Genomic DNA, 9,623 nt, shown 5'->3' with positions numbered 1-9,623 from the left:
TGTGACCCCCAGGCCCTGGGTGGGGATGCCTTACCAGGGATCCAGCCTGGCCCTCTGACCCCCCCAGGCCCTGGGTGGGGATGCCTTACCAGGGATCCAGCCTGGCCCTCTGACCCCCCCAGGCCCTGGGTGGGGATGCCTTACCAGGGATCCAGCCTGGCCCTCTGACCCCCCCAGGCCCTGGGGGGGATGCCTTACCAGGGATCCAGCCTGACCCTCTGACCCCCAGGCCCTGGGTGGGGATGCCTTACCAGGGATCCAGCCTGGCCCTCTGACCCCCCAGGCCCTGGGGGCTCCCTTACCAGGGATCCAGCCTGGCCCTCTGACCCCCAGGCCCTGGGGGGCTCCCTTCCCCGGACTCTCCGCCCCACCCCTGGGCTCGGGCTCTCTTCTCCGGACCCGCTGCCACCACCCACCCCACAACCCACTTCACCCCCAGACCCGGCCTCTCTTCTCCGGACCCGCTGCACCCCCCCAGGCCCTGGGGGGGATGCCTTACCAGGGATCCAGCCTGGCCCTGTGACCCCCAGGCCCTGGGTGGGGATGCCTTACCAGGGATCCAGCCTGACCCTCTGACCCCCAGGCCCTGGGGGGGGGGATGCCTTACCAGTGGGCCAGCCTGGCCCTGTGACCCCCCCCAGGCCCTGGGGGGATGCCTTACCAGGCATCCAGCCTGACCCTCTGACCCCCAGGCCCTGGGGGGGGGGGGATGCCTTACCAGGCATCCAGCCTGACCCTCTGACCCCCAGGCCCTGGGGGGGGGGGGGGGATGCCTTACCAGGGATCCAGCCTGGCCCTGTGACCCCCAGGCCCTGGGTGGGGATGCCTTACCAGGGATCCAGCCTGGCCCTCTGACCCCCCCAGGCCCTGGGGGGGATGCCTTACCAGGGATCCAGCCTGGCCCTGTGACCCCCAGGCCCTGGGTGGGGATGCCTTACCAGGGATCCAGCCTGGCCCTCTGACCCCCCCAGGCCCTGGGTGGGGATGCCTTACCAGGGATCCAGCCTGGCCCTCTGACCCCCCCAGGCCCTGGGTGGGGATGCCTTACCAGGGATCCAGCCTGGCCCTCTGACCCCCCCAGGCCCTGGGGGGGATGCCTTACCAGGGATCCAGCCTGACCCTCTGACCCCCAGGCCCTGGGTGGGGATGCCTTACCAGGGATCCAGCCTGGCCCTCTGACCCCCCAGGCCCTGGGGGCTCCCTTACCAGGGATCCAGCCTGGCCCTCTGACCCCCAGGCCCTGGGGGGCTCCCTTCCCCGGACTCTCCGCCCCACCCCTGGGCTCGGGCTCTCTTCTCCGGACCCGCTGCCACCACCCACCCCACAACCCACTTCACCCCCAGACCCGGCCTCTCTTCTCCGGACCCGCTGCACCCCCCCAGGCCCTGGGGGGGATGCCTTACCAGGGATCCAGCCTGGCCCTGTGACCCCCAGGCCCTGGGTGGGGATGCCTTACCAGGGATCCAGCCTGACCCTCTGACCCCCAGGCCCTGGGGGGGGGGATGCCTTACCAGTGGGCCAGCCTGGCCCTGTGACCCCCCCCAGGCCCTGGGGGGATGCCTTACCAGGCATCCAGCCTGACCCTCTGACCCCCAGGCCCTGGGGGGGGGGGGATGCCTTACCAGGCATCCAGCCTGACCCTCTGACCCCCAGGCCCTGGGGGGGGGGGGGGGATGCCTTACCAGGGATCCAGCCTGGCCCTGTGACCCCCAGGCCCTGGGTGGGGATGCCTTACCAGGGATCCAGCCTGGCCCTCTGACCCCCCCAGGCCCTGGGGGGGATGCCTTACCAGGGATCCAGCCTGGCCCTGTGACCCCCAGGCCCTGGGTGGGGATGCCTTACCAGGGATCCAGCCTGGCCCTCTGACCCCCCCAGGCCCTGGGTGGGGATGCCTTACCAGGGATCCAGCCTGGCCCTCTGACCCCCCCAGGCCCTGGGTGGGGATGCCTTACCAGGGATCCAGCCTGGCCCTCTGACCCCCCCAGGCCCTGGGGGGGATGCCTTACCAGGGATCCAGCCTGACCCTCTGACCCCCAGGCCCTGGGTGGGGATGCCTTACCAGGGATCCAGCCTGGCCCTCTGACCCCCCAGGCCCTGGGGGCTCCCTTACCAGGGATCCAGCCTGGCCCTCTGACCCCCAGGCCCTGGGGGGCTCCCTTCCCCGGACTCTCCGCCCCACCCCTGGGCTCGGGCTCTCTTCTCCGGACCCGCTGCCACCACCCACCCCACAACCCACTTCACCCCCAGACCCGGCCTCTCTTCTCCGGACCCGCTGCACCCCCCCAGGCCCTGGGGGGGATGCCTTACCAGGGATCCAGCCTGGCCCTGTGACCCCCAGGCCCTGGGTGGGGATGCCTTACCAGGGATCCAGCCTGACCCTCTGACCCCCAGGCCCTGGGGGGGGGGATGCCTTACCAGTGGGCCAGCCTGGCCCTGTGACCCCCCCCAGGCCCTGGGGGGATGCCTTACCAGGCATCCAGCCTGACCCTCTGACCCCCAGGCCCTGGGGGGGGGGGATGCCTTACCAGGCATCCAGCCTGACCCTCTGACCCCCAGGCCCTGGGGGGGGGGGGGGGATGCCTTACCAGGGATCCAGCCTGGCCCTGTGACCCCCAGGCCCTGGGTGGGGATGCCTTACCAGGGATCCAGCCTGGCCCTCTGACCCCCCCAGGCCCTGGGGGGGATGCCTTACCAGGGATCCAGCCTGGCCCTGTGACCCCCAGGCCCTGGGTGGGGATGCCTTACCAGGGATCCAGCCTGGCCCTCTGACCCCCCCAGGCCCTGGGTGGGGATGCCTTACCAGGGATCCAGCCTGGCCCTCTGACCCCCCCAGGCCCTGGGTGGGGATGCCTTACCAGGGATCCAGCCTGGCCCTCTGACCCCCCCAGGCCCTGGGGGGGATGCCTTACCAGGGATCCAGCCTGACCCTCTGACCCCCAGGCCCTGGGTGGGGATGCCTTACCAGGGATCCAGCCTGGCCCTCTGACCCCCCAGGCCCTGGGGGCTCCCTTACCAGGGATCCAGCCTGGCCCTCTGACCCCCAGGCCCTGGGGGGCTCCCTTCCCCGGACTCTCCGCCCCACCCCTGGGCTCGGGCTCTCTTCTCCGGACCCGCTGCCACCACCCACCCCACAACCCACTTCACCCCCAGACCCGGCCTCTCTTCTCCGGACCCGCTGCACCCCCCCAGGCCCTGGGGGGGATGCCTTACCAGGGATCCAGCCTGGCCCTGTGACCCCCAGGCCCTGGGTGGGGATGCCTTACCAGGGATCCAGCCTGACCCTCTGACCCCCAGGCCCTGGGGGGGGGGATGCCTTACCAGTGGGCCAGCCTGGCCCTGTGACCCCCCCCAGGCCCTGGGGGGATGCCTTACCAGGCATCCAGCCTGACCCTCTGACCCCCAGGCCCTGGGGGGGGGGGGATGCCTTACCAGGCATCCAGCCTGACCCTCTGACCCCCAGGCCCTGGGGGGGGGGGGGGGATGCCTTACCAGGGATCCAGCCTGGCCCTGTGACCCCCAGGCCCTGGGTGGGGATGCCTTACCAGGGATCCAGCCTGGCCCTCTGACCCCCCCAGGCCCTGGGGGGGATGCCTTACCAGGGATCCAGCCTGGCCCTGTGACCCCCAGGCCCTGGGTGGGGATGCCTTACCAGGGATCCAGCCTGGCCCTCTGACCCCCCCAGGCCCTGGGTGGGGATGCCTTACCAGGGATCCAGCCTGGCCCTCTGACCCCCCCAGGCCCTGGGTGGGGATGCCTTACCAGGGATCCAGCCTGGCCCTCTGACCCCCCCAGGCCCTGGGGGGGATGCCTTACCAGGGATCCAGCCTGACCCTCTGACCCCCAGGCCCTGGGTGGGGATGCCTTACCAGGGATCCAGCCTGGCCCTCTGACCCCCCAGGCCCTGGGGGCTCCCTTACCAGGGATCCAGCCTGGCCCTCTGACCCCCAGGCCCTGGGGGGCTCCCTTCCCCGGACTCTCCGCCCCACCCCTGGGCTCGGGCTCTCTTCTCCGGACCCGCTGCCACCACCCACCCCACAACCCACTTCACCCCCAGACCCGGCCTCTCTTCTCCGGACCCGCTGCACCCCCCCAGGCCCTGGGGGGGATGCCTTACCAGGGATCCAGCCTGGCCCTGTGACCCCCAGGCCCTGGGTGGGGATGCCTTACCAGGGATCCAGCCTGACCCTCTGACCCCCAGGCCCTGGGGGGGGGGATGCCTTACCAGTGGGCCAGCCTGGCCCTGTGACCCCCCCCAGGCCCTGGGGGGATGCCTTACCAGGCATCCAGCCTGACCCTCTGACCCCCAGGCCCTGGGGGGGGGGGATGCCTTACCAGGCATCCAGCCTGACCCTCTGACCCCCAGGCCCTGGGGGGGGGGGGGGGATGCCTTACCAGGGATCCAGCCTGGCCCTGTGACCCCCAGGCCCTGGGTGGGGATGCCTTACCAGGGATCCAGCCTGGCCCTCTGACCCCCCCAGGCCCTGGGGGGGATGCCTTACCAGGGATCCAGCCTGGCCCTGTGACCCCCAGGCCCTGGGTGGGGATGCCTTACCAGGGATCCAGCCTGGCCCTCTGACCTCCCCAGGCCCTGGGTGGGGATGCCTTACCAGGGATCCAGCCTGGCCCTCTGACCCCCCCAGGCCCTGGGTGGGGATGCCTTACCAGGGATCCAGCCTGGCCCTCTGACCCCCCCAGGCCCTGGGGGGGATGCCTTACCAGGGATCCAGCCTGACCCTCTGACCCCCAGGCCCTGGGTGGGGATGCCTTACCAGGGATCCAGCCTGGCCCTCTGACCCCCCAGGCCCTGGGGGCTCCCTTACCAGGGATCCAGCCTGGCCCTCTGACCCCCAGGCCCTGGGGGGCTCCCTTCCCCGGACTCTCCGCCCCACCCCTGGGCTCGGGCTCTCTTCTCCGGACCCGCTGCCACCACCCACCCCACAACCCACTTCACCCCCAGACCCGGCCTCTCTTCTCCGGACCCGCTGCACCCCCCCAGGCCCTGGGGGGGATGCCTTACCAGGGATCCAGCCTGGCCCTGTGACCCCCAGGCCCTGGGTGGGGATGCCTTACCAGGGATCCAGCCTGACCCTCTGACCCCCAGGCCCTGGGGGGGGGGATGCCTTACCAGTGGGCCAGCCTGGCCCTGTGACCCCCCCCAGGCCCTGGGGGGATGCCTTACCAGGCATCCAGCCTGACCCTCTGACCCCCAGGCCCTGGGGGGGGGGGGATGCCTTACCAGGCATCCAGCCTGACCCTCTGACCCCCAGGCCCTGGGGGGGGGGGGGGATGCCTTACCAGGGATCCAGCCTGGCCCTGTGACCCCCAGGCCCTGGGTGGGGATGCCTTACCAGGGATCCAGCCTGGCCCTCTGACCCCCCCAGGCCCTGGGGGGGATGCCTTACCAGGGATCCAGCCTGGCCCTGTGACCCCCAGGCCCTGGGTGGGGATGCCTTACCAGGGATCCAGCCTGGCCCTCTGACCCCCCCAGGCCCTGGGTGGGGATGCCTTACCAGGGATCCAGCCTGGCCCTCTGACCCCCCCAGGCCCTGGGTGGGGATGCCTTACCAGGGATCCAGCCTGGCCCTCTGACCCCCCCAGGCCCTGGGGGGGATGCCTTACCAGGGATCCAGCCTGACCCTCTGACCCCCAGGCCCTGGGTGGGGATGCCTTACCAGGGATCCAGCCTGGCCCTCTGACCCCCCAGGCCCTGGGGGCTCCCTTACCAGGGATCCAGCCTGGCCCTCTGACCCCCAGGCCCTGGGGGGCTCCCTTCCCCGGACTCTCCGCCCCACCCCTGGGCTCGGGCTCTCTTCTCCGGACCCGCTGCCACCACCCACCCCACAACCCACTTCACCCCCAGACCCGGCCTCTCTTCTCCGGACCCGCTGCACCCCCCCAGGCCCTGGGGGGGATGCCTTACCAGGGATCCAGCCTGGCCCTGTGACCCCCAGGCCCTGGGTGGGGATGCCTTACCAGGGATCCAGCCTGACCCTCTGACCCCCAGGCCCTGGGGGGGGGGATGCCTTACCAGTGGGCCAGCCTGGCCCTGTGACCCCCCCCAGGCCCTGGGGGGATGCCTTACCAGGCATCCAGCCTGACCCTCTGACCCCCAGGCCCTGGGGGGGGGGGATGCCTTACCAGGCATCCAGCCTGACCCTCTGACCCCCAGGCCCTGGGGGGGGGGGGGGGATGCCTTACCAGGGATCCAGCCTGGCCCTGTGACCCCCAGGCCCTGGGTGGGGATGCCTTACCAGGGATCCAGCCTGGCCCTCTGACCCCCCCAGGCCCTGGGGGGGATGCCTTACCAGGGATCCAGCCTGGCCCTGTGACCCCCAGGCCCTGGGTGGGGATGCCTTACCAGGGATCCAGCCTGGCCCTCTGACCCCCCCAGGCCCTGGGTGGGGATGCCTTACCAGGGATCCAGCCTGGCCCTCTGACCCCCCCAGGCCCTGGGTGGGGATGCCTTACCAGGGATCCAGCCTGGCCCTCTGACCCCCCCAGGCCCTGGGGGGGATGCCTTACCAGGGATCCAGCCTGACCCTCTGACCCCCAGGCCCTGGGTGGGGATGCCTTACCAGGGATCCAGCCTGGCCCTCTGACCCCCCAGGCCCTGGGGGCTCCCTTACCAGGGATCCAGCCTGGCCCTCTGACCCCCAGGCCCTGGGGGGCTCCCTTCCCCGGACTCTCCGCCCCACCCCTGGGCTCGGGCTCTCTTCTCCGGACCCGCTGCCACCACCCACCCCACAACCCACTTCACCCCCAGACCCGGCCTCTCTTCTCCGGACCCGCTGCACCCCCCCAGGCCCTGGGGGGGATGCCTTACCAGGGATCCAGCCTGGCCCTGTGACCCCCAGGCCCTGGGTGGGGATGCCTTACCAGGGATCCAGCCTGACCCTCTGACCCCCAGGCCCTGGGGGGGGGGATGCCTTACCAGTGGGCCAGCCTGGCCCTGTGACCCCCCCCAGGCCCTGGGGGGATGCCTTACCAGGCATCCAGCCTGACCCTCTGACCCCCAGGCCCTGGGGGGGGGGGGATGCCTTACCAGGCATCCAGCCTGACCCTCTGACCCCCAGGCCCTGGGGGGGGGGGGGGATGCCTTACCAGGGATCCAGCCTGGCCCTGTGACCCCCAGGCCCTGGGTGGGGATGCCTTACCAGGGATCCAGCCTGGCCCTCTGACCCCCCCAGGCCCTGGGGGGGATGCCTTACCAGGGATCCAGCCTGGCCCTGTGACCCCCAGGCCCTGGGTGGGGATGCCTTACCAGGGATCCAGCCTGGCCCTCTGACCCCCCCAGGCCCTGGGTGGGGATGCCTTACCAGGGATCCAGCCTGGCCCTCTGACCCCCCCAGGCCCTGGGTGGGGATGCCTTACCAGGGATCCAGCCTGGCCCTCTGACCCCCCCAGGCCCTGGGGGGGATGCCTTACCAGGGATCCAGCCTGACCCTCTGACCCCCAGGCCCTGGGTGGGGATGCCTTACCAGGGATCCAGCCTGGCCCTCTGACCCCCCAGGCCCTGGGGGCTCCCTTACCAGGGATCCAGCCTGGCCCTCTGACCCCCAGGCCCTGGGGGGCTCCCTTCCCCGGACTCTCCGCCCCACCCCTGGGCTCGGGCTCTCTTCTCCGGACCCGCTGCCACCACCCACCCCACAACCCACTTCACCCCCAGACCCGGCCTCTCTTCTCCGGACCCGCTGCACCCCCCCAGGCCCTGGGGGGGATGCCTTACCAGGGATCCAGCCTGGCCCTGTGACCCCCAGGCCCTGGGTGGGGATGCCTTACCAGGGATCCAGCCTGACCCTCTGACCCCCAGGCCCTGGGGGGGGGGATGCCTTACCAGTGGGCCAGCCTGGCCCTGTGACCCCCCCCAGGCCCTGGGGGGATGCCTTACCAGGCATCCAGCCTGACCCTCTGACCCCCAGGCCCTGGGGGGGGGGGATGCCTTACCAGGCATCCAGCCTGACCCTCTGACCCCCAGGCCCTGGGGGGGGGGGGGGGATGCCTTACCAGGGATCCAGCCTGGCCCTGTGACCCCCAGGCCCTGGGTGGGGATGCCTTACCAGGGATCCAGCCTGGCCCTCTGACCCCCCCAGGCCCTGGGGGGGATGCCTTACCAGGGATCCAGCCTGGCCCTGTGACCCCCAGGCCCTGGGTGGGGATGCCTTACCAGGGATCCAGCCTGGCCCTCTGACCCCCCCAGGCCCTGGGTGGGGATGCCTTACCAGGGATCCAGCCTGGCCCTCTGACCCCCCCAGGCCCTGGGTGGGGATGCCTTACCAGGGATCCAGCCTGGCCCTCTGACCCCCCCAGGCCCTGGGGGGGATGCCTTACCAGGGATCCAGCCTGACCCTCTGACCCCCAGGCCCTGGGTGGGGATGCCTTACCAGGGATCCAGCCTGGCCCTCTGACCCCCCAGGCCCTGGGGGCTCCCTTACCAGGGATCCAGCCTGGCCCTCTGACCCCCAGGCCCTGGGGGGCTCCCTTCCCCGGACTCTCCGCCCCACCCCTGGGCTCGGGCTCTCTTCTCCGGACCCGCTGCCACCACCCACCCCACAACCCACTTCACCCCCAGACCCGGCCTCTCTTCTCCGGACCCGCTGCACCCCCCCAGGCCCTGGGGGGGATGCCTTACCAGGGATCCAGCCTGGCCCTGTGACCCCCAGGCCCTGGGTGGGGATGCCTTACCAGGGATCCAGCCTGACCCTCTGACCCCCAGGCCCTGGGGGGGGGGATGCCTTACCAGTGGGCCAGCCTGGCCCTGTGACCCCCCCCAGGCCCTGGGGGGATGCCTTACCAGGCATCCAGCCTGACCCTCTGACCCCCAGGCCCTGGGGGGGGGGGGATGCCTTACCAGGCATCCAGCCTGACCCTCTGACCCCCAGGCCCTGGGGGGGGGGGGGGATGCCTTACCAGGGATCCAGCCTGGCCCTGTGACCCCCAGGCCCTGGGTGGGGATGCCTTACCAGGGATCCAGCCTGGCCCTCTGACCCCCCCAGGCCCTGGGGGGGATGCCTTACCAGGGATCCAGCCTGGCCCTGTGACCCCCAGGCCCTGGGTGGGGATGCCTTACCAGGGATCCAGCCTGGCCCTCTGACCCCCCCAGGCCCTGGGTGGGGATGCCTTACCAGGGATCCAGCCTGGCCCTCTGACCCCCCCAGGCCCTGGGTGGGGATGCCTTACCAGGGATCCAGCCTGGCCCTCTGACCCCCCCAGGCCCTGGGGGGGATGCCTTACCAGGGATCCAGCCTGACCCTCTGACCCCCAGGCCCTGGGTGGGGATGCCTTACCAGGGATCCAGCCTGGCCCTCTGACCCCCCAGGCCCTGGGGGCTCCCTTACCAGGGATCCAGCCTGGCCCTCTGACCCCCAGGCCCTGGGGGGCTCCCTTCCCCGGACTCTCCGCCCCACCCCTGGGCTCGGGCTCTCTTCTCCGGACCCGCTGCCACCACCCACCCCACAACCCACTTCACCCCCAGACCCGGCCTCTCTTCTCCGGACCCGCTGCACCCCCCCAGGCCCTGGGGGGGATGCCTTACCAGGGATCCAGCCTGGCCCTGTGACCCCCAGGCCCTGGGTGGGGATGCCTTACCAGGGATCCAGCCTGACCCTCTGACCCCCAGGCCCTGG

Source organism: Lutjanus erythropterus, unplaced genomic scaffold, assembly GCF_056507025.1.
Source record: "Lutjanus erythropterus isolate fLutEry1 unplaced genomic scaffold, fLutEry1.hap2 Scaffold_167, whole genome shotgun sequence".
Classification (NCBI taxonomy): domain Eukaryota; kingdom Metazoa; phylum Chordata; class Actinopteri; order Lutjaniformes; family Lutjanidae; genus Lutjanus; species Lutjanus erythropterus.
The sequence above is the reverse complement of the archived record's forward strand: the minus strand, read 5'-3'. Positions refer to the sequence as shown.